The following is a 24116-nucleotide window of genomic DNA, read 5'->3' as shown; positions in this document are numbered from 1 at the left end:
AAACCACTACCATATTGTGAAGTAATTAGCCTCCAATTAAAATAAATAAATTTTTTAAAAAGAAAGAGAATATTTTCCTTTCTGTTTACACTCTTAATATGTATTCACAACCTGCCCAAATCAAACAAACATAAGTGTGAATTCAGCAACACTGTGTTGTTATTGAATTGATTCTGTGAGTCCTAGATTATGAAAGAAAGCACACATATGGTATGGAACAGAATGAATGTCTAGACACTGATGCATTTATCAGAAAGTCTGGACTCAATACTGCAATTCACAGAGTTGAGAGGCACATCTAATTGTTAACTAAAGTGGCTGCCTAGGAATTGATCTCAATAATGGCCTGTATAAAAAGGCATTACTACTTCAGGTCGTAATTGTCTCCTATCACTGCTGCCATTAAATTAAAAGATGCTTGCTCCCTGGAAGAAAAGCTATAACAAACATAGTGTACTAAAAAACAGAGACATCACTTTGCTGACAAAAGTCTGTATAGTCAAAGATATGGTTTTTCCAGTAGTGCTATGGTTGTGAGAGCTGGACCATAACTGAAGGCTGAGTGCCAAAGAATTGATGCTTTTGAACTGTGGTGCTTATGAAGACTCTTTGAGAGTCCCTTGGACAGCAAGGAGATCAAACCAGTCAATCCCAAAGAAAATAGACCCTGAATACTCACTGGAAGGACTGATACTGAAGCTTTAATACTTTGGCCACCTGATGCTGTTAGGGAAATTAAACTTCCCTTGTAGCTCAGTCAGTAGTCTGCCTCCAGTGCAGGAGAACTGGATTCCATTCCTGGGTCAGGAAGATTCCCTGGGGAAGGAAATGGCAACCCACTCCAGTTTTCTTGCCTGGAGAATCCCATGGACAAAGTAGCCTGGCAGGTTACAGTCTATGGCGTTGTAACAGTTGGACATGACTGAGAGACTAAGTACACACGCGCGCGTGCACACACACACACACACACACACACACACACACATCTTATTTAGGCTTCAGAGACAAAGCAGAGCAGGCCTCTGACTTTGCCTCTAACCTGCCTGGACACTGCCCTGACTGGGAGTGACTGGGAGTGACTGCCTGCTGTAAGTGCAGGACTTTCAGTACCTTAGATAAAATGGGGGAAGAATCTTGAGACTGTTGAGCCCCTGAAGGGGGCCTGACCAACCAAGCCCCAGGCTTAACAACATTCCAAGTTTTACAAGACAAAACAAAGAGAATTAACATGAAACTAGGCTTGCAATTTGGTCACAGATTGATGATGATATCAGTTTGCATCTGTCCTGGGATTATAAATGGGAGACCCAAACTGCAGTCTTTGAAGTCTCACCCATGAATGCTGCCTGGGACCCTTTCCCAATTGGGATTCCAGATGTGCTATGACAGCAGCTGGGACTTCCCAGAGCTGATTGAGTCTGAATGTTGGTCAAAGCCCAATTTGGTGATGTATCTTGTGCTCTTTCTATTTGTCCTTTCTTTTAATGTTAGTATATTGAAAGTAAGCTAGATAATTCTCTAATAAATATCTGTATTATTTATTTCTATATAACCAGTGGCTTATTTTGTTAACAAATCTTGTGAACCTGAGATGAAAGTGAAAACTTTCTGCAAAACAGATGCAAAGAGCTGACCCACTGGAAAGACCCTGATGCTGGGAAAGATTGAGGGCAGGATGAGAAGGGGACAACAGAGGATGAGATGGTTGGATGGCATCATCGACTTAATAGACATGAGTTTGAGCAATCTCTGGGAGTTAAGGACAGGGAAGTCTGGCATGCTGCCATCCATGGAGTCGCAGAGTCAGACATGACTGAGTGACTGAACAAAAACTGCTGTAAGAAGTTATCACAAACCTGATGGCTTAAAACAATGCAAGTTTATTACTAATATCTTACAGTTTTAGATATTAGAATTCTGAGTCTCACTGGGCCAAAATCAAGATGTTGACACGGCTGCATTCCTTTCTGGAGATTCTAAAGGAGACTCAATTTCTTTGCCTTTTCCGGCTTCTGGAAGCTGCACTCATTCCTTGGATCATTATCCCTTTCCACTGCTACAAACAAGCAATAGCTGTTTGAGTTTTTCTTATGCAGCATCACTCTGACACTGTGCTGCATCACTTCTACTTCTCTCTTCTACATTTTAAGAGCATTTGTTCATCTCTCCACCTAGAAACCTTGAATCACATATGTAAACTCCCTTTTGACATTTAAAAACATAGTCAAATTTGGATATCTTTGGGGGCCTTTATTCTGTTAATACCTGTTTGCATGCTCAATAGCTCAGTCCTGTCCAACTCGTTGTGACCCCATGAGCTATAGTCCACCGGGCTCCTCTGTCCATGGGATTTTCCAAGCAAGAATATTGGAAAAGGTTGCCATTTCCTCCTCCAGGGGATCTTCCCAACTCAGGGATTGAACCCACATCTCCTGTATTGGTAGGAAAATTCTTTACTGCTGAGCCACCTGTGAAACCCCTTATTCTACCTACTACCCATTTATTCCTTGTTATAAAGCCAAAAAAGGAAAATATCTAAAGATTTAGGAATGTAAGAATATTTAAATGAATATACTTCTATAACATTCTCATCCTTGCCCCAACATCTCAGAAAATGGCAAAGAAAACCTTCCTTTCCCTATGTCCATGAAATAACACATGGTAAGCATCACATTGCTTTCTAAATTGCAAATTTTTCTTGCTGTTTGTATTTTGGTAAGTCTTCTGGCTCTATTATGATTCACACACCATTAATAGACTGCCACATCTTTCCTACAGTTCAACCCAATAATTATGACTGATCTGTAATTGTTGGAACCAGGAATGGTTGAAGTAACAAACTTCCAAAGGTATGAGAATCTGGACTTAGGTACATCAGTTGATTAGGTTTAGAGGCAGAGCAGATCCCATCAGTATTAAAAAATGAGACACAAGTAGTCCACAGCACAAATGGCAAAAGACTTATAAAATTTACCTGTGGTCACTTGAGTGGAAAAGACTAGCCTAAATGACTGCTCTAACAGAACTTTTGGGAAAGAATGAGAAATATGAAGACTACTGATTATCTGATTGTTTTTGGAGCACATAAACAGAGAATATGATACTTTAAATTTGTGGTTCAAGAGCTGATTAAAGGACCAAGGAAACTTCCCTAAAAGAATCTTATTTTACCTTAGCCCACTAATAGAAGAAGGGAATTTTTTCCTGTGTCTATGTCATAGTGTGTTGAAGGGGTCCGTAAATATATCCAATGAATATCACCATGACTAAAACAAGGGTGAAAGCAGATATGTTGACCAATTTGCAGCAGCATCATATAGATTCTCCTCAACTGGCTCTGGCCCAAATGGAATGTAAACTGACTAAAAGCAATAAAATAAAACCAGAAAAGTATTGACTTTAATATCAAAAAGATGCAGAGGTGGTAATTTTGATAACTTTTTTACTTAATTTCCCTTTTTGATCTCAGTAAATGCGGCTGGGTATTGGACATTTTCACAAATTTAATTAGATAACTTCATTTGCATTTACTGTTGCAGATGAGGTCTGTTAATTCACTAAAGCAGTGCATTGGCAGATATTTAGATACATTTGCTTTCATGTTTCATTGGTGCTACTTCACTGGCATATTTCAGGGCTTTATCAATCTCTGTCTCTCTGTCAATATCTGCTTTGCAGGAACATTGATCATTTCATATATCTGCAGGACATAAAAATAATCTACTATATAGAGGATATAAGGCTGATAGATCCTGGGACAAGTACCCTGGAATACTTTAGATATATAGTTTGCCAAAGGAAAATGAAGGAACCTTCGCCTTGGCGAAGTTTTGGAGGTTGGATGGTCAGTAGCCTGAATTATTTCAGGATAGCCCCACCTCAATCCGGAGAAGGCAATGGCACCCCACTCCAGTACTCTTTTGCCTGCAAAATCCCATGGATGGAGGTGCCTGGTAGGCTGCAGTCCATGGGGTCGCTAAGAGTCGGACACGACTGAGCGACTTCACTTTCACTTTCCACTTTCGTGCGTTGGAGAAGGAAATGGCAACCCACTCCAGTGTTCTTGCCTGGAGAATCCCAGGGATGGGGGAGCCTGGTGGGCTGCCTTCCATGGGGTCGCACAGAGTCGGACACGACTGAAGCGACTTAGCAGCAGCAGCAGCGGCCACCGCAATCAATTTGCATCTACTCTTCCTGTAAATAAAAGTGACACAGTATTTGGTGAATCTCTTAGGATTTCAGTAAGTCATATATCAGTTGGAATTGGGCTCAAAGGAATAGCAAGAGGGCATCACTATAGATCCCGCAAACATTAAATACTTACAGTTTTAAGTTTAGGACTCGAAATTTTAATTAAAAAGGATAAGTTTGATGAGAAATTTAACTTGCAAAACTGACAAGATGAAACAGAAAATGTGAATAATCTATAACTACAAAAGCGTTTGCATCTAGAAGTGAAAAAAGTTCTTACAATAAACATTTTCCCCAGATACTTTTCCCTAGAAATTTCTACCAAAGATTAGAAAAAAATAAAATAAAATCCATCATACAGAAGCTCCTCAAAAGAGTAGAAAGTTTCCAAATCTGGTTCAAGCACCAGCATTCCAGATGTACTGAAACAGGATAGCATCAGACAGTAGAGCAATGGTCAACAATTGAGGATCCAGAGTGGAGTATGGTGTCAAATAAATGAAGGAAGGCAGAATTTCAGGAGGGAGATGCTGAGCAACATTTTCAAGTGCTAGAGATACAGTGATGGAGATTAAGATTGAATATTGTCTTTTAGAGTCTGTAATTACATCTGAACAGAGACATTCAACTTTTTTTAATGTGATCCATACTTAAAAGTATATTTTATATCCTGGTTCAGTGCAACCATATACATATATAAAATAGAAATAATTCTCATATAAAAATTATATATGCAATGCACTATGATGCTCTTTAAGCTTGTTATTCTAATTATGGCTGTGATGCAGTCTGGTAAAATGTATTGTTTCATAGTCCATTGAATATGCTTAGTGGAAAAGTAGTACCAGAACTAAACTACTCTGAGCTTAGACTGGGAAATGCAAAGTCCCAAATAATGAGGCCATACAATTCTTTCAAGAAGTTTGACTGTAAGATGAGAGGACAGTTGAAACAATAGTGATAAGAAAATGTGAGTTTTCTTCATAATTGTTCATTTTGATTAATTGCATGATTATTACAGTGGTAAAGAATTGCCTGCCAATGCAGGAGACACAGTTTCAATCCCTGGATTGGACAGATCCCCCGGAAAAGAAAATGGCAGCCTATTGCAATATTCTTGCCTGGGAAATCCCATAGACAGAGGAGCCTGGTGGGCTACAGTCCTTGGGGTCACAAAGAGTCAACACAACCAAGCAACTAAGCAACAACACCTAGATACTATATCAAATGGAGTAAATGCTTTAAAAAAAAAAAAAAAAAAAAACCAGATAATGTGACCCTATTTTAAACTTTCAATATATAAATTAAAATTGGCAGAGTTTGGTTAATTCCTTCCCCTAGAAATCTATGAAATGCTGCCAGAAATAAATCATGTTCAAATACTACTGTAATACAAAGATTAATGAGATCAGTTTCATGAGACAAAAATAAGTAAAGGACCAGCACATCCCTATAAGGACTCCAAGCAGAATTTCCTCCAACTGGAACATAGTATCAGAGCATCAGCTAATTTGTATGTTTACAACATCCCTAGTATGAAAAATATCATGAAGCAATGACTTACTTTTCTTCTTATCTTGACCTTGATTTTCTATCTCATATGTAGTCACTTCCTGCCTACAAAGGAAAAAGATAATAACATGAGACTCCAGTTCTCTGAAGCCAAAGTTGCACTTGAAAGAACTATTTCATTGCCCTTAACCTAAGCTCATTGCTAAATTCATAGTTCAAAGGTTAAATAAAATTAAATGCTTGCTACTCCCTTTTCAGAAAAACCATGAAATATAGTTAATCCTGTATTGTATAATTGAAATAGGCTCTCACATTTTAAAAAGGTAAATATGTGAGATGATGGATGTTTTAATTACATCAGTGGGGCAGTCCTTTCAAAATCTATACACAGATCATTAAGTACTCTTTAATTATCTTAAAACTTTGTCTTAAAATTTAATTTTTAATTATACTTCAATAAAGGTTAAAAAAAGGAAAACCACACAAATCTAAGAAAAGAATGAAAAGTAGAGAACAAATTCCACAAATGCCAACAACGTATTTTATGAATTTATTGTACTTAGGAATTACTGAATTATTTAGGCCACATATATTGTATATTATCATATATATGAAAAGCATATGTGCAATATATGAAACTGGGAATGACTCAAAGGATAGTATTGAAATTCAATTTATTTCTCTGCTGTTCTGGATGAGTGAGGACATTTTTAAAGATAAATCATAAGTTCTAGAAATTATAATTACAAACTTGCAGTGACAGACATAAAAAGTATGGGCTAGTGATGAAAGAAATAAGAGATTATCTCTACAGCCACACAATTCCACACCACATAACAAAGAAGAGACAAAGAGGGCGTGAAGTTGCCAACACAACTTTTGTTTACTTTTCTCAGACTCTTAAGGGAAAAAATGGAAGTGACAAAGGATACAACCTATAATGATATTCCCAACTCAAAGAGGGTAATGAATATAAAACAGATGTGCTCAGAGCAGAGGGAAGAAAATATTTGGTGAGGAGGCAATCTGAGAAAACATACTAAAATCAAAGCCTGAGTCTTAGATTATCTCTTCTCTCCCATAAAGTAAAAGTGTTAGATGCTCAATCATGTTTGACTTTTTGTGACCCCATGGACTATAGCCCACCAGGCTTCTCTGTCCATGGGATTCTCTGGGCAAGAATACTAGAGTGGGTAGCTATTCTCTTCTCCAGGGGATATTCCCAACCCAGGGATCAAACCCATGTCTCCTGCATTCTAGGCAGAACCTTTACTGTCTGAGCCTCCAGGGAAGCACTCTTGCTAAACCAATGGACAAACACACATACTACTTTATCTCACAAATGACGTGCTTGCACAGCAAGGTCCTAAGCACAAAGTTGCAAACATGGACTGCACATAGATAGATAGATAGATAGATAGATAGATAGATAGATAATAGAAACAATGTAATAAAGACAAGTAAAGAACAAAATTATTAACATAATATACATGGAGCAGGAAAGTGGGCTAGCATAAATCAGGGGGGAAAAATTGAGAGAAATGGCAAAGCTTTTAGAGAAAGTAAAATAGTATTAAAAGCATGGAAAAGTTAAAAAAAAAAAAAACAAGCAGTAGCATAAAAACATACTTGAGACTAAAAGGTAAATGGTAGAAAATAAAGAGGTAGAGTGGTTAGAAAAAGAATGATAATTATGAAAAAAAAAGAAATCTTAATATACACATAGTTATTTCAGGACATGAGAACCGAACAATTAAAACAAAAATATCCAAAGATATTTTTTAAAACGAACTCCTGAAATAAAGACTTGAACCTGAAAATTGATTTTATGGGTGAAAAAAACACAAATCATAGGGAACACTGTAATAGCTTCTGAACTTCAAGAATAATGAATCCTGGAACATCCATGGGAAAACATTACAGATATAGAATGCAACAGAACATTAGTGCAGAAACATCAAAAGATATTTTCTACCTCTTCTCCAGCTACAAAATGTAAAGGGGAGTTGCGAAGAGTCACAGTGAAGGCATAGCCACTCCACTATTTCTACATTTTCCTTTGTGCAGAGAAAGCATAGCTGCAACTTAGGAAATGACTGATTCCTCAAAAATTATTTCCCATCACCAACAAACATCAAGGTCTTCCTCTCCATCCCCCATACCTTCGCACTTTGTAAGACTAGAAAGGGTCATCTCAGAGACAGAAACACAGACCTTGAGATGAAATGATTAGGAAAGGGGTTGAGTACAAAGATATGAAAATCTCATGACTGACAAACAAGTCATGGTGTTTCTGTTAATCTAAGCAGTGGCAAGATATGAGCGTCCATATATAGATTGCTTTTGCACTGCCTTCTTCTTTTTTTTTTTTTTTTTTTCCCCATGAGTGTCCTGTCAGGGTTGGGCAACTGATAGACACTAACAAGTTCAAACAGTGGTTAAAGCCTTCACAAGCACTTAGTCTATAGAGGAAGATGGAATGTAAAAAGCCAAACTAACAAGATAAAGTTACAAGTTAAGAGAAAGGCATAGAAAAATATGAATTGATGCTTTCAAATTGTGGTGCTGGAGAAGATTCTTGAGAGTCCCTTGGACTGCAAGAAAATCAAACCAGTCAATCCCAAAGGAAGTAAATCTTGCATTTTCATTGGAAGGACTGACACTGAAGCTGAAGCTCCAATACTTTGGTCACCTGATGCAAAGAGCCAACTCATTGGAAAAGACCCTGATGCTGGGAAAGATGGAGGGCAGGAGGAGATGGGGGTGACAGAGGTTGGATGGCATCATCGACTCAATGGATGTGAGTTTGAGCAAACTCCAGGGATAGTGAAGGACAGGGAAGCCTGACATGCTACAATCCATGGGGTCACAAGCAGTCAGACACAACTGAGCAACTGAACAACAGCAAAATATAAAGAGAGGGGCAGTGTAGAAAATCGACATGGTATGGAAACAGCATTCTTACATAGTCTAGTCAAGAAGTTCATAGAAATCATAAGAGCCAGCATCTCCAGAGGAGATATTTTCTGTCACAGACAAGGAAAATGAAACCCATGTGCACTAGCAAAACAGCATGAGCCAGGGCCCCAAGGTGAAGATGATTAGTGGCTTGAAGGATATGACTTCCTGGGAGAAAACAGGTGAGAATGCAGGGTGAGGAATGATATTGGAGACATACACAGGAGTCAATCTATGTTGAATTTTAGTCCATGGAGAAAAGTTTGGATTTTATTCTGGGTGTAATAGAAAAACATAGATGGGTTTTAAGGGAAAGACATGATGAGATTTATATTTCCCCAAATCATTCTAAGTATGTGGAATAGGTTAGAAGTGTGGTCATTCCAAATAACCAACCAGAAACAAATATCCTTTATATCAGCTATTCATTCATGCATTTGCATTATATAACTATTAAAAAACAAAATATGTGTACTAATGACCCAGTTTTCATGTTTAGAGTCTCCATCTAACATTCTGCGAAGTCTTAGAGGCAATCGCCAAAGAATTTTATCATTGGGGCTCTAAGAGATCTAAGATAGGACATTAGCTCTCATAGGTACAGAGATTCTGGAAGTAAATCTCTGGGGAAAATGCTCTGAAATGCTGTGTTCTTACCGTTTTCTTTTCACGTCTGGGCTTACCTTCCCAAGCTCCTTTTGATTGTCTTTCAAGCAACTAGAAAACACACAAGAAAAAAAGAGATTGTTACCTCTCTCCAAATCTTTTTGTCTCCATTTTAGCTTTCCTTAACATTTTTCAAAAAATGGGATACAATTTGTGTTAATTTTTGCTGCACAGTAAACTGTATCAGCCATATATGTAGATTCCACTCATACATGTTAATGCATGGTATGTGTTTTTCTCTGACTAATTCACTCTGTTTGATAGGCTCTATGTCCATTCACATCTGTATAAATGACCCAACTTTGTTCCTTTTTATGACTGAAAAATGTTTCCTTGTATATATGTATGACATCTTCATTATCCACTCACCTGGATTTAGGTTGCTTCCATATTCTGGCTATAGTAAATAGTACTGTAATGAACAGAGGGGCATGTGCCTTTTGAACTATGGTTTTTCAGAGTATATGCCCAGGAGTGGGATTGCTGGGTTATATAGTAGTTCTATTTTTAGTTTTTTAAGGAAACTCTGTACTGTTCTCCGTAGTGGCTATATCCATTTACCTTCCCACCAATAGTGCAAGAAGGTTGCCTTTTCTCCACACTCTCTCCAGCATTTGTTGTGTGTAGATTTTTTGAAATGGCCATTCTGATTGGTGTGAGGTGATACCTCATTGTAGTTTTAATCTACATTTCTCTAATAATTAGTGATATTGAGCAATTTTTCATATGCCTCTTGGTCATCTGTGTGTCTTTCTTGGAGAAATGTCTATTTAGGTCTTCCATACAGTGAGGTTTTTTGTTGCTGTTGTTGTTGTTATCGAGCTGTTTGTATATTTTGGAGATTAATCCCTTGTCAGTTGCTTCTTTTGCAAACATTTTCTTTTCTCCTGTTCTCAGGGTTGTCTTTTCACCCCACTTTTGGATTTCTTTGCTATGCAAAAGCTTTTAAGTTTAATTAGGTCTCACTTGTTTATTTTTGTTTTTATTTTCATTACTCTAGGAGATGGTCAAAAATGATCTTCCTGTGATTTATGTCAAAGAGTGTTTTTCCTATGTTTTCCTCTAAGAATTGCATAGTGTCTGGTCTTATGTTTCAGTTTTTAATCTATTTTGAGTTTATTTTTGTGTGTGGTATAATGTTCTAATTTCATTCTTTTACATGTAGCTGTCAAGTTTTCCAGTCTTTCGTTGAAGAGACTGTCTTTTGTCCACTGTATATTCTTGCTTCCTTTGTCGTAGATTTGGTGCCCATAGGTGTGTGGGTTTACCTCTGGGCTTTCTATCCTGTTCCATTGATCTATATTTCTGTTTTGTGCAAGTACTGTACTGTTTTAATTACTGTAGCTTTGTAGTATAGTAGCTTAACCAAACCCCAGAAGACAGTGAAGGACATGGAAGCCTGGCGTGCTGCAGTTCATGGGGTTGCAAAGAGTGAGACATGACAGAGTGACTGAACAACAGCTGAAGTCAGGGCTTTATTCCTGACAACAGCTTTATTCCTTTAGCTCCATTTTTCTTTCTCAAGATTACTTTGGACATTTGGGGTCTTTCACCTTTCCATACACACTGTAACATTTTTTGTCCTAATTCTCTAAAAAATGTTGGTAATTTGATAGAGATTACATTGAATATATAGGTTGCTTTATGTAGCATAGTCATTTTTCACAATATTGATTCTTCCAGCCCAAGAACGTGGTATATTTTTCCATTTGTCAGTGTCATCTTTGATTTCTTTCATCATCAGTGTTGTCTTATTGATTTATAAACATAGGTCTTTTGCCTCCTTGTGCTCAGTTAAGTAGTCCTATTCAACTCTTTGCAACCCCATGGACTGTAGCCCACCAGGCTCCTCTGTCCATGAGATTTTCCAGTCAAGAATACTGGAGTGGCTTGCCATTTCTTACTACAGCTTTCACCTCCTTAGGTGAGTTTATTCCTAGGTATTTCACTCTTTTTTGTTGCAATGATAAATGACATTGCTTCCTTAATTTCTCTTTCAGACCTTTGATTGTTAATGTATAGGAATTCAAGAGATTTCTGTGCATTAACTTTGTATCCTGTAGCTTACCAAATTCATCAATTAGCTCTAGTAGTTTTCTGGTGGCATCTTTAGGATTTTTTTAATGTAGGGTATCATGTCATCTGCAAACAGTAACAGTTTTACTTCTTCTTTTCCAACGTGGATTCCTTTTCTTTGTTTTTCTTTTCATATTGCCATGGCTAGCTCTTCCAAAATTATGTTGAATAACAGTGGTGAGAGCAGACATCCTTATCTTGTTCCTAATCTTAAGAGGAAATGCTTTCAGGTTTTTCACCAGTGAGAATGATGTTTGCTGTGGGTTTGTCATATATAGCCTTTATTATGTTGAGATAGGTTCCCTCTATGCTCATTTTCTGGGTACTTTTTTTTTTTTAATCACAAATGGGTGTCAAATTTTGTCAAAAGCTTTTATTGCACCTATGAGATGTTCATATAGTTTTTATTCTTTAATGTGTTAACGTGGTGTATTACATTCATTGATTTGTATATATTGAAAAACCCTTGCATCCCTTGGATAAATCTCACCTGATCATGGTATATAATCTTTTTAATGTGTTGTTGGATTCTGTTTACTAGTATTTTGTTGAGCATTTGCATCCATGTTTCTCAGTGATATAGGTCTGTAATTTTCTTTTTCATGATATTTGGTTTTTATTACAGTGATGGTGGACTAGAGAGTGAGTACACTTCTCTTACTATTAAAAAGAAGCCTGCTTTTCCTTTCTGTTAAACTTCATTTTCTTTGAAATTGACAGTCATAGATACAGAATGCAATTTGGAAATTGACCAGAAGCCAGACTTATGATGGAACAAAATTCTATAATCTGATCCCTGATTCTCTCAGTTTAATTTTTTATAATCAGGAAAGTTCTAGGGCTTGGATTGATCATGATCTGACATGCAAATTTCCTGAGTTCTCCAGAAGAGAAAGGAGGTGCCAAGAAGGTTGAAAGCCCCTTACAATGGAAAGGTTCGGCCTCTCCAGTGAGTCCAGGTAGCATAAGCATGCTATATATGTCTATGTGGAGTACTAGGACTACTGATCCTGGCCCTCTGAGTCAGAGCAAGATTCTCTAAAGCCTTCTGTTTTGCCATTCACGTACATGTAGAGCAATGTAATCCTCACCTACATTCAGAGAAATGTATGCTGTGCATATTACTCTTAGGTTTATTCTCATTAATTAAAATCATTATTATGAGAATCAATCAAACACTGAATGATGAAGCTACAACCAGAGGAACCAGTGACTTGAATGATTATATAATGGTTACAGAATAATTCATCAGAGACCGAAGCCCATGATTCAGTTAATCAAATTTTTCACTATGTGCATTGTACAAACATAGCATTTCTTGGACTAGTCTTTTCCCACTAGTATCAAATCCTCAAAAATAGTGTATTCTCTTGCTTCTATATAAGGGTTCATGTAAAATATCTCAGACTATGAGCCTCATACTTGCTTACTGACATTATTGACAGAAGTCATTTCTTCAATATTAGTGTTTAAAGTTCAAGAAACTTTGTTAGATATTGACATATAGGACTACTAAGCAAAGAGTTGAACTTGTTACAAATACAGAGTAAATCAGATTTGCAGAGGAAGGGAACCTTTTCCTTTGATTCTAATGTAGAGATTTCTGGATAGTATTCAAAAACTCTCAAATTTGGAAGTTATAATTATTTAATAGTATAGATTGTGAATCAGGAAAAATTTAATCTCAGTGTCCCCTATCTTCTTTTCTTTTTCTGTTTCCCTAGAATCCAGTTTCTCATGATTTCTTTTTTCCAATCTGATCAGTGAAGATTCTCCTTGAACTTTTCAATGATTCACTAATTTACCCTTCTAAGGGCTGTTTGTATTTCAAAATTAAAAAAACAGGGTCATAAAGTTCCTAATTTAGAAGACACTTAATTGGAATTCATTGTCATTAGAGTTACTATACATAAATAGGCACTTATTAATTGTCATGCATAAAGTAAAAGATTTTGTTTTAACCAAACAGAATTCAGATACCATCAGGCATTGATGATACACAAAGACTTATTGAATGAATTAATAAATTGTCAATATTCTATCATTTAAAAACCACATATTAATCTTAAAATGTATGCTGGCCAAAGTACTGAGATAAGGGCTGATTTTTCCATATTTTCTGTGCTTTTTTTCCTTTCTTTTTAAAAATGTTCCAAATGTATGACTTTAACTTTTTAATACATCATAGTTCCACAAAAGAAATCTAAATAAACACCTAAATGCAATAATTTGAACAATATTTCTCCATCCAATTTGAGAATTTTTATTTTCCATAGATTCTTCTTTCCACCTCAAGAAGACTCTTCAAAATTTCATTTAGTTTAGGTTTGGTACTGATGAAAACTTTTTAGATTTGCTTGTCTGAGATAATTTTTATTTCACCTTCTATTCTAATTGAGTAGAATATCCTAAGTGCTGGACAGTATTTTTGATGAGTATATGTACATGCTCATATGTGTCCAACTCTTTGCTACCTCAAGAACCATAGCCTGTCAGACTCCTCTGTCCATAGAATTTTCCAGGCAAGATTACTGGAGTGGGTTGCCATTTCCTATTCCAGGGCATATTCCTGACCAAGGGATCAAACCTACATCTCTTCTGTCTCCTGCCTTGACAAGCAGATTCTTTACCACTTGAGCCATCTGGGAATTGCCCAGATGAATATTTTGATGAATGCAGATGCAAAAATTCTCAACAGAATATTTGCAAACCAAATACAACCATATGTTAAAAGAACAATATACCATGATTGTGTTGGATTTATTCAAGGAACACAAGAATGGTTCAATGTTTGCAAATCAATCAGTGAGACATACAAAATTAGCAAGAGGAAGGATAAAAATAATGTGATCATCTCAACAGATGACAAAAATGCATTTTACAAAATTTAACATCCATTCATGATTAAAATCATGATTAAAACTTTTACCGAACTGGGTATAGAGGAAATATAGAATGGGGAAGACTAGAGATCTCTGCAAGAAATTATAGATACCAAGGGAATATTTCATGCAAAGATGGGCACAATAAAGGACAGAAACAGTATGGACCTAACAAAAGCAGAAGATATAAAGAAGAAGTGGCATGAATACACAGAAGAACTTTACAAAAAAAGATCTTCATGACCCAGATAACCACAATGGTGTAATCATTCACCTAGAGCCAGACATCCTGGAACATGAAGTCAAGTGGGCCTTAGGAAGCATGACTATGAACAGGGCTAGTGAAGGTGATGGAATTCCAGTTGAGCTGTTTTAAATCCTAAAAGATGATGCTGTGAAAGTGCTGCACTCAATATGCCAGCAAATTTGGAAAACTCAACAGTGGCCACAGGACTGGAAAAGGTCAGTTTTCATTCCAATAGCAAAGAAAGGCAATGCCAAAGAACTGCTCAAACTACCACACAATTGAACTCATCTCACATGCTAGCAAAGTAGTGCTCAAAATTCTCTAAGCCAGGCTTCAACAGTACATGAACTGTGAAATTCCAGATGTTCAAGTTGGATTTAGAAAAGGCAGAGGAACCAGAGTTCAAATTGCCAACATCTGTTAGATTATCGCAAAAGCAAGAGAGTTCCAAACAAATATCTACTTCTGTAATGAGGAATACACTAATAGAAGGGGTTAACTTTAGCTGACCCTACTTCTACTCCTGCTTTATTGACTGTGCCAAAGCCTTTGACTGTGTGGATCACAACAAACTGTGGAAAATTCTGAAAGAGATGGGAATACCAGACCACCTGACCTGCCTCCTGAGAAATCTGTATGCAGGTCAGGAAGCAACAGTTAGAACTGGACATGGAACAACAGACTGGTTCTAAATTGGGAAAGGAGTACATCAAAGCTGCATTTTGTCACCCTGATTATTTAACTTGTATGCAGAGTTCATCATGTGAAATGCCAGGTTGGATGAAACACAAGCTGGAATCAAGATTGCCAGGAGAAATATCAATAACCTCAGCAATGCAGATGAACCACCCTTATGGCAGAAAGTGAAGAACTAAAGAGCCTCTTGATGAAAGTGAAAGAGGAGAGTGAAAAAGTTGTCTTAAAACTCAGCATTCAGAAAACTAAGATCCCTGATGGAATATAAGTGAGCACAATAAAGCCCATTTATAAGAAATCCACAGCTAACATCATATTCAATGGTGGAAAGATGAAAGCTAGCTAACATCATATTCAATGGTGGAAAGATGAAAGCTGTTTCTCTAAATTTAGGAATAAGGCAAAAATGCTCATTCTTGCCACTTCTATTTAACATAGTGTTGGAAATTCTAGCCAATGCAATTAGATAAGAAAAAGAAATAAAATACATCTATATTAGAAGAGTAGAAGTAAAATTGTTCCTATTTGCAGTACTTTATATAGAAAACCCTAATGTCTCCAAAGAGTCTATTAAAATAAATAAATTCCTCATAATTGCAGGATATAAGATTACTATTCAGAAATCTTCTTTGTTTCTGTAAATTAATGGTAGTAATGAAATACTTTATATAGAAAACCCTAATGTCTCCAAAAAGTCTATTAAAGTAAATAAATTCCTCATAATTGCAGGATATAAGATTAATGTTCAGAAATCTTTTTTGTTTCTATACACCTATCCTCAAAAAAAGAACGTTTTAAAAAAAAAATCTTGTTTAAAATTACATCAAAAAGAATTAAAATATCTAGGAATAAATTTAACCAACATGGTGAAAGATGTATACTAAGAAAATTATACAACATTGATGAAAGAAATTGAAGATGACACAAAGAAATTGAAAGCTATACTGTGATTTTATATTAGAATAATTAATATTGCTAAAATGAGTATTCTAATCAAAGCAATCTACAGATTTAATGCAATCTGTATCAAAACACCTGTCAGGAAATGTTTAACAGTAGGATTCCTGTGTGCTGTGTTCTGTCTCTCATGAGCCCTCTGTTCCTTATCAGTTCCTGATGACAGGAACGAGTGGAGTGGCACGCTGCTTCCAGGACTGAGGTCATGAGATGGAATGTATGCATGCATTTCCTTCATTAGCTTTTCCATACAGTGAAAGTGATTATTTAAGACCCTCTTTCTTTTGATATGGATTGTCTCCTGGCTTTATGACCCCTATTACTCCTTGTTTCCTTGGTAACTTGTAAGTCTGGTCTTTCGATCTTTACCTTTGCTGAAGAAGCTACCTTGTCAAACAGTATATATGCTCACACAGAATTCAATAAAGCATCCTCCTTCCACTAGAGACCTGAGTCCCCAGGTCCTCCTTTCTTTCTCTCTCTCTCTCTCTCTCTCTCTCTCTCTCTCTCTCTCTCTCTCTTTCTGGCTGATTCTCTGGAGCATGGAAGCCTGCCAAGCTCACTTTCTTGCCCGGGCTTTCAAGACCTCTTTGAGAGGACACCCTGTGCCTACGTGAGTGGTACAAGCGCTGTCCTGGGGCTTTATTGGTTCTCTGCACAACCCAGGGAATATTAGCCTCTTTCTCTCTTTTGCTTTTTTATTGTCGACTCGGACCACCAGGTTCCGGTCCATTAAAGGACCGCAACAAACACCCATGACTTTTTTCACATAACTAAAACGAATAATCCTAAAATTTACATGGAACCACAAAAGACCCAGAATTTCTAAAGCTCTCTTGAGAAAAAAAAAACACAGCAGTATCACTCTCCCAGACTTCAGAGTATACTACTTATATACAGTAGTCAAAACAGGTTTGTCCTGGCACAAAAAAAAAAAAAAACAGACACATAGGTCAATCAAACAGAAAAGAGAATCTAGAAATAAATTCATGTATCTATAGCCAGCTAATCATTGGCAAGAATATACCACTGGAGAAAACAGTCTCTTCAACAAATTTTCCTGGTAAAATAGGACAGTTACATGTAAAACAATGATATTAGAAAATTTTTTCACATTGTACATAAAAATAAAATGATTTAAAGACCTAATTGTAAGATTTGTAACCATAAATTCCTAAAAAAAATATAGACAAACACTCTTTGACATGTTACAGCAACATTTTTTGCCAAAATAAATAAAAACAAAAATAAACAAATTGGATCTATTTAAACTTAAACATTTTGCACAACAAAGGAAATCATTTATAAAATGGAAATACAACCTACAGAATGGGATAAAATATTTGCAAATGATGAGCTCAACCAAAGGCTAATATCCAAAATATATAGATACTTCATACAACTCAGTATCATAAAAACAAACAACCCAACAACAAAAACTGCACCTGAACAGACATTTCTTCAAAGACATACAGATGGCTAACAGACAAATGGAAAGATGTTCAACATCATAAATTATTAGATAAGCATAAATCAAGACAGCATTGAGGTACCATCTTACACCTGTAAAATGACCATTATCAAAACAATTGCAAACAGCAAAAGTTGGAAAGGATGTGGAGAAAAGTGGACCCTTGTACACTGTTGGTGGAAATGCAAATTGGTATAATCACTATGTAAAAGAGTATGGAGATTCCTCATAAAACTAAAAATAGAACTACATATGATCCAGAAATTCCACTCCTTGGTACTACATCTAGAGAAAATCAGAACATGTGTGCAAAGGACACAAGAACATGTATGCAAAAGAAAATAAGAACATGTATGCAAAAGAAAACAAGAACATGTATGCAAAAGACACAAGATGCTGTATGCTGTGTACATACAATATCACTATTCACATATCACATAGCCATATCACATAGCCAAGATATGGAAACAACCTAAGAGTTCATCAACAAATAAATGAATATAGAAGACATGAGATGTGTGTGTGTAATACATAATATTAATATTATTCAGTCTTTAAGAAAGATCGAATTTGCTGCTACATCGGTGGATCTACAGAAACAATGGAAACATTGACAGACTTTATTTTCTTGGGCTCTAAAATCACTGTGGATGGTGACTGCAGCCATGAAATTAAAAGATGCTTGCTCCTTGGAAGAAAAGCAATGACAAACCTAGACAGCGTATTAAAAACCAGAGACATTACTTTGCCTACTAAGGTCTGTATAATCAAAGCAATGATTTTTCCAGCAGTCAGGTACAGATGTGAAAGCTGAACAATAAAAAAGACTGATGGCCGAAGAACTGATGCCTTTGAACTGCTCTGGAGGAGACTCTTGAGAGTCCCTTGGACAGCATGGAGATCAAACCAATCAACCCTAAAGGAAAACAACCCTGACTATTCATTGGAAGGACTGATGTTGCTGCTGAAACTGAAGCTCCAATAGTTTGGCCACCTGATGGGAAGAGCTGACTCATTGGAAAAGACCCTAATGCTGAGAAAGACTGAAGGCAGGAGAAGGGGGTGACAGAGGATTAAATGGTTGGATGGCACCATCAACTCAATGGACATGAATTTGAGCAAACTCCAGGAGATGATGAAGCACAGAGAAGTCTAGTATGCTGCAGGGGGTCCATGGGGTCACAAAGTCGCAAGCAGTCCATGGGGTGGCAAAGAGTCAGACATGACTGAGCAACTGAACAACAACAACAAAGTAAGTCAGACAAAGACATAATGTTTGATATCACTTATATATGGAATCTAAAGTATAATGCAAATGAATATATGCAAAAGATATTCACAGATATAGAAAACAAACTAGTGTTTCCCAAAAGGGAGAGAAAAAGAAGGAAGGGCATATTAGAGATATGGGATTAAGAGAGACAAACTACTATTATAAATAGATAACCAACAAGAAGATACTGTATAGCACTGGAATTACAGCCATTTTCCTGTAACAACTTTCGATAGAGTATAATCTGTAAAACTACTAAATCAGTATGCTGTACACTTGAAATTAATAAAGCATTAGAAGTCAAATATACTTTAATAAAAATAATAAAGTTAAAAAACCAGAAAAAGTACATGACAATCAACTAGGTGTTATCCCAGACAGGGTAGGTTATCAATACAAACAGCCAAGAAATGGAAGCAACCTAAATGTACCTCGACAAATGAATGGATAAAGAAGATACAGTACATATATTCAATGAAATATTACTCAGCCATGAAAAATAATGCCATTTGCAGCAACATAGATGCACATACAGATTGTTATCCTAAATGAAGACAAATATTGTATGATATTGCTTATATATAGAACCTAAATAAAATGATACAATGAACTTACAAAACAAAAACAGATTCCCAGACCTACAGAGCAAACTTATGGTTAGCAGAGGGAAAGGGTCTAGGGTAGGGATAAATTAAGAGTTTGGGACTGACATGTACACATTGCTGTATTTTAAATGGATAACCAACAAGGACCTACTGGATAGCAAAGGGAACTCTGCTCAATATTATGTAAAAACCTACATGGGAAAATCATTTGAAAAAGGATAGTTACATGAATATGTATAACTGAATCACTTTGCTGTACACCTACAACTAATATTGCTAATCAAATTCAAAATAAAATTAAAAGTTTAAAAAAAAGCCATATTATCAACTATTTGAAGTTCAATTCCATTATTGACTTGTACTATATTTTTCACTTAGCTTGTATTAATCTGCTAACAGAAAAATTATAAGCTTAAGCAAATTTTTGTTTATGCATTTTTTGTGCATTTTTCTGAAAAAAAATAGAGATACATTTACAGATATTGGATTGAGACATTCAGGGGTGTTATATGGCAGACACCCTTGTTACTTTTGCCATGCCTACTTTTTTGGTGTCACTATCATGCTTGTCTTGTTATTATCACAACCTCAGACATCATGTCCATGTTCAAAGTAATTATAAGAGGGAAAGTAGATGCCATTTATGCTGAATATATTTATTATAAAAGTAAAAGATTTCACAGGAAGCTTCAGGTCATCTCATTGAACATCTAATGATATGCCTACCTACAAGGGATATTAGAGATGATTATATTGCTAAAATAAATAAAATCAAAGTTATATTAATAAGGAATCTTGAGGAATGGATACGGATCATGCAAATGACAGTGTTTCCAATTCACTAATAGAGAAAAAAAAAAAAAAAAAGGAAAAAAGCCTTTCCTAATCATTTCCCATTACTTGTTAACAATCTCTTTTATTCACAAGCCCAAAGTTTACTTAGACACTGCTAAGACAGGACAGGAAAGTCAGTAACTTAATATGGTTCTAAATTGATAATCGATGTTATGTTCGTTATTTGATTGCTTTCTCACTACCATCTCTGTTTATCAAACACTGATTGCTATCAGACCTCTAAGCCATTAATTTAAAAAAAAAAGAAAGAAAGAAACCTATTAACATAATTTACCATCCTAGAAATCTAACCAAAAAATTTAATGGTTATCTCAACAATTTCAAAAATTCATTTGACACTATTTAGCCACATTAATAATAAAAATTTTCATAAAATGTATTATAATTTGGAACTTCCTTATTTTGATAAAAGCAATATATCAAAAGCATACATCAAAGCTAATGAAAAAAAAAAGAAAAAGGCAGGGGTCGTAAAAAATGAAAAGAAATAGAAAAGTCTTTTTTGTAGTTTATATATTAACTATATGTAAAACCCAGTAGCATTAACTTAACAAACCATTAAATGACAAATTTAACAAGACTGGTAGACACAAAACGATCTTACAAAATTCAATAGCATTTCAACAACACTAGGCTAGAGAATAATGTACTTTATCTGATATTATAAATAGTACTTAGAAATCAACCTAAACAAAGAATCAAAAAAAATAAACAACAAAAATTACAACTCTTTTAAAATACACTAAAATTTTGAATGAAGTTATACACAACTGTTTTTACTGGAATAGTGGTTGCATCAACATAGCTTTTTGTCCTGAAATTAATCTATATAGCCAATGTTATCCCAATCAAAATTCAACCTAATACTTTTGATTAACTCAACTAATTTAGTTTTTAATAAATATGAGAGGTAAGTGTCCTCAAAAAGTTAAATCAATTTTGAAGTGAGGAATAAAGAGGACATGTTCTGAGCATAGTTAATGGGCATTGTTAATATCTATTCCATCTTCTTTCTGGAAAAAGGAAAGTGATGACTGCCTTCCTCAGAATCATTTGCCACCAATATTGAAGCAGCAAATTATATGCTGCTCAAAGTGTGAAGAGGCCTTTTTGTGGTTCTTCCTCCAAAAGTCAGGTTCACAGACAAGAAGTTTTTTGTGCATCAGCCTTCTGGTGTCCATTCTCAAGCCTCATAAACAGTACTGGTAGAGAAATTTTTGATGTAGAATCACCCTAGAAACCTCTTAGGCAGGGTAGCTTGATCAATTTTGTAGGGTAAAAGTGTGTTTATAAAGAGGCCCAGGCTGAAAGCCAAGTCTAGAGCCATTCCAGTGATTTTGTAGGTACCAAAGTCTTTACATTAAAACCCATCCTACTAAAATCATTCTACTATGGTTTATATTTATTATATCAAACCTCTGTGATGTCATAGAGAATAACATCACACCAGACATCAAGACATACTACAAAGTCATTATAATAAAATCTATATGCTGCTAGTAAAGGAATACAAGACATAAACCAACCATATGTAGACACTTCATATATAATATAGAAGTAATTATTGTTCAATGGGGAAATAATAGATCTTCTAGTAATTGAAGTTGCAAAATCTGGGTCATTTTTTTGAGAGAAAAAAAAGCAAAATCCCTAACTTAATCCATATACTAATAGAGATCAAAGATCTAATGAAGAAAATCAGTACAAAAAAATTCAGAGTAATAGCTTTGCTACATAAAAATGGGAGAAAACGCCTTCCTAAGGAATTACCCAAGAGAAAAGAAAACATCTATCCACAAAAGCATTTAAATATGAATATTTATAGTGGCTTTGTTCATTATAGCCCAAAATAGGAAGTAACTCAAATACTAAGGATAGAAGAATGCATAATCATACTCTTGTGTATTTGCACCTAAACAGACTGTGGAATATTCAGTAACAAAAAAGAATGAACTTTTGTCACATGCAACAGTATGGATGAATCTTTTCATTAATGTTGACTGAAAAGCAAGCACAGAAAAGTACATATTTTATGAGCTCATTTGCAAAAAAAAAAAAGAACATGGGAATAGAAGAGTACTTTGAGGTGACTGAGATGAGGCATGAGGAAAATTTCTGGGATGATGAAAAATTATATGTCATGATTGGGGTGTTCTATAGGTATATACATGTTCTATGACTATACACATATTCTATAGATATATACCACATTTGTAAAACTCAAGAAGTGTTACACTTAAAATTTGCTCAATTTGCCATACGCAAATTTCACCTTAATACAGAAATCAATTAAAGGAAATTTATCTTAAAAGAACCAAACCACAAGCCATGAGGCAAAAACTTGACAAGTTTTATTACATCAACATTTAGGACTTCAGGTATTAATAAATAAAAATGAAGCAAGTAGATAGAAGCCTAGCAAGATTAGGTATTTGTTATGGCTAACAAACTTGAATCAGTCTCCTGAACCTCTTCCTAGTCCTGTCTGTGCACTTCCCTACAAAATCCGGTTTTAGTAAAAATCCTGCCAAGGTGCTTTAACCAGAACCCCACCAAGCTCCTTGTTCTCCACCACCCACCAAGAGATTTCTGATCATCATGGCCTGTCTTCAACAAGAGTTCTGTTAGGTCGGTTGAGCCAGAACCACTTTTAACCCTATTTCCTCTTAGTAAATTTTCATCCACTGACCCCTACCTTGTTCCTTGACTGTGAATTCTTTCAGCTTCATCTCTCTCCCCAGCTGTAAAATCAAGTCTTCCTTGCCATCTTTAACAAGCGTCATTACTTTTTTCTTTAACCTGGCTAACACTCAAGAGGTGAGTCTATAATATTCAAAAGGTGTTTGTTAATCCACAAGAATTAAAGAAACCAAAGAGGGAGGAAAAGATGAGCAAAAAAGTTTCTGTTTGTTTGGGTATTTTGTCTTGCTTTAATTTATTTCTGATTGGAGGACAATAGCTTTACAATATTGTGTTGATTTCTGCTGTACAATGTGAATAAGCAGTAAGTATACACACATCCTCTCCCTGTTGAGCCTCCCTCCCACCCAACTCCTCAATTCCCAGCCCTCTAGGTCATCACAGAGCACCATATGTAAAAAAGCTAGCTAGTGGGAAGCAGCTATGTAGCACAGGGAACTCAGCTTGCTGCTCTGGGAGCAGAGAATTTGGATAGTAAACATTTAAAAGAAGATTCAGAGACTAAGAAGCATCTGAATAGATACACAAAATCACCAATAAACAACCAGAGAAATGAAAATTAAGATAACAATTGGTTACAAATTTACATTTAAAATATGTGGCAAAATTAGAAAACATGCATTTTTCAAGTATAGGAACAGATGTGAAGATCCAAAAACTCCAGAAAGGGAGAGTAGAAGGTGTAGCCTCCTGGTAAAGAAATGGGGTATATTCCAGGTCACTCCTTCCAAAGGGATATAAGAGGTATGTTTTAGATATCCACAGCAGGACTTTGGTAGGCAGGTTGGCAATGAATGGATGGTGTGAAGCAAGCTCAGATAAGGTTACAAGGCAGATACACTCACTCTAATAAATATAGATTTCAAAGATATTGATGAGTATAGAAGAAAACAGACTAAGTTGATACTAAGTCATTGTTTGCATCTATTAACATTTCAAAGACTCAGATCCAAACACTCTAAGGCTACACCTGAGATAAATTAAAATTGGTACTTATGGGAAGAGGAGTGAGATTGGGAATTAGGGA

General features: G+C 35.8%; 1 long non-coding RNA gene across 1 annotated transcript in view; it reads right to left on the bottom strand.

Annotated features, from left to right (window-relative positions):
- Window positions 1-5751: 5751 nt before the first annotated feature.
- Window positions 5752-24116, bottom strand: part of LOC139032236 (uncharacterized) — a 28629-nt gene continuing 10264 nt past the window's right edge. The window contains exons 2-3 of the long non-coding RNA XR_011484764.1: window positions 9319-9378; window positions 5752-5808 (exon numbers count right to left, since the gene is read on the bottom strand). This is a non-coding gene — a long non-coding RNA (uncharacterized lncRNA). The remainder of the gene's footprint in view (window positions 5809-9318; window positions 9379-24116) is intronic.

The sequence above is a fragment of the Odocoileus virginianus genome, chromosome 3 (genome assembly GCF_023699985.2).
Source record: "Odocoileus virginianus isolate 20LAN1187 ecotype Illinois chromosome 3, Ovbor_1.2, whole genome shotgun sequence".
In the NCBI taxonomy this organism is placed as follows: Eukaryota; Metazoa; Chordata; class Mammalia; order Artiodactyla; family Cervidae; genus Odocoileus; species Odocoileus virginianus.
This window is presented reverse-complemented; position numbering and strand designations above follow the sequence as displayed.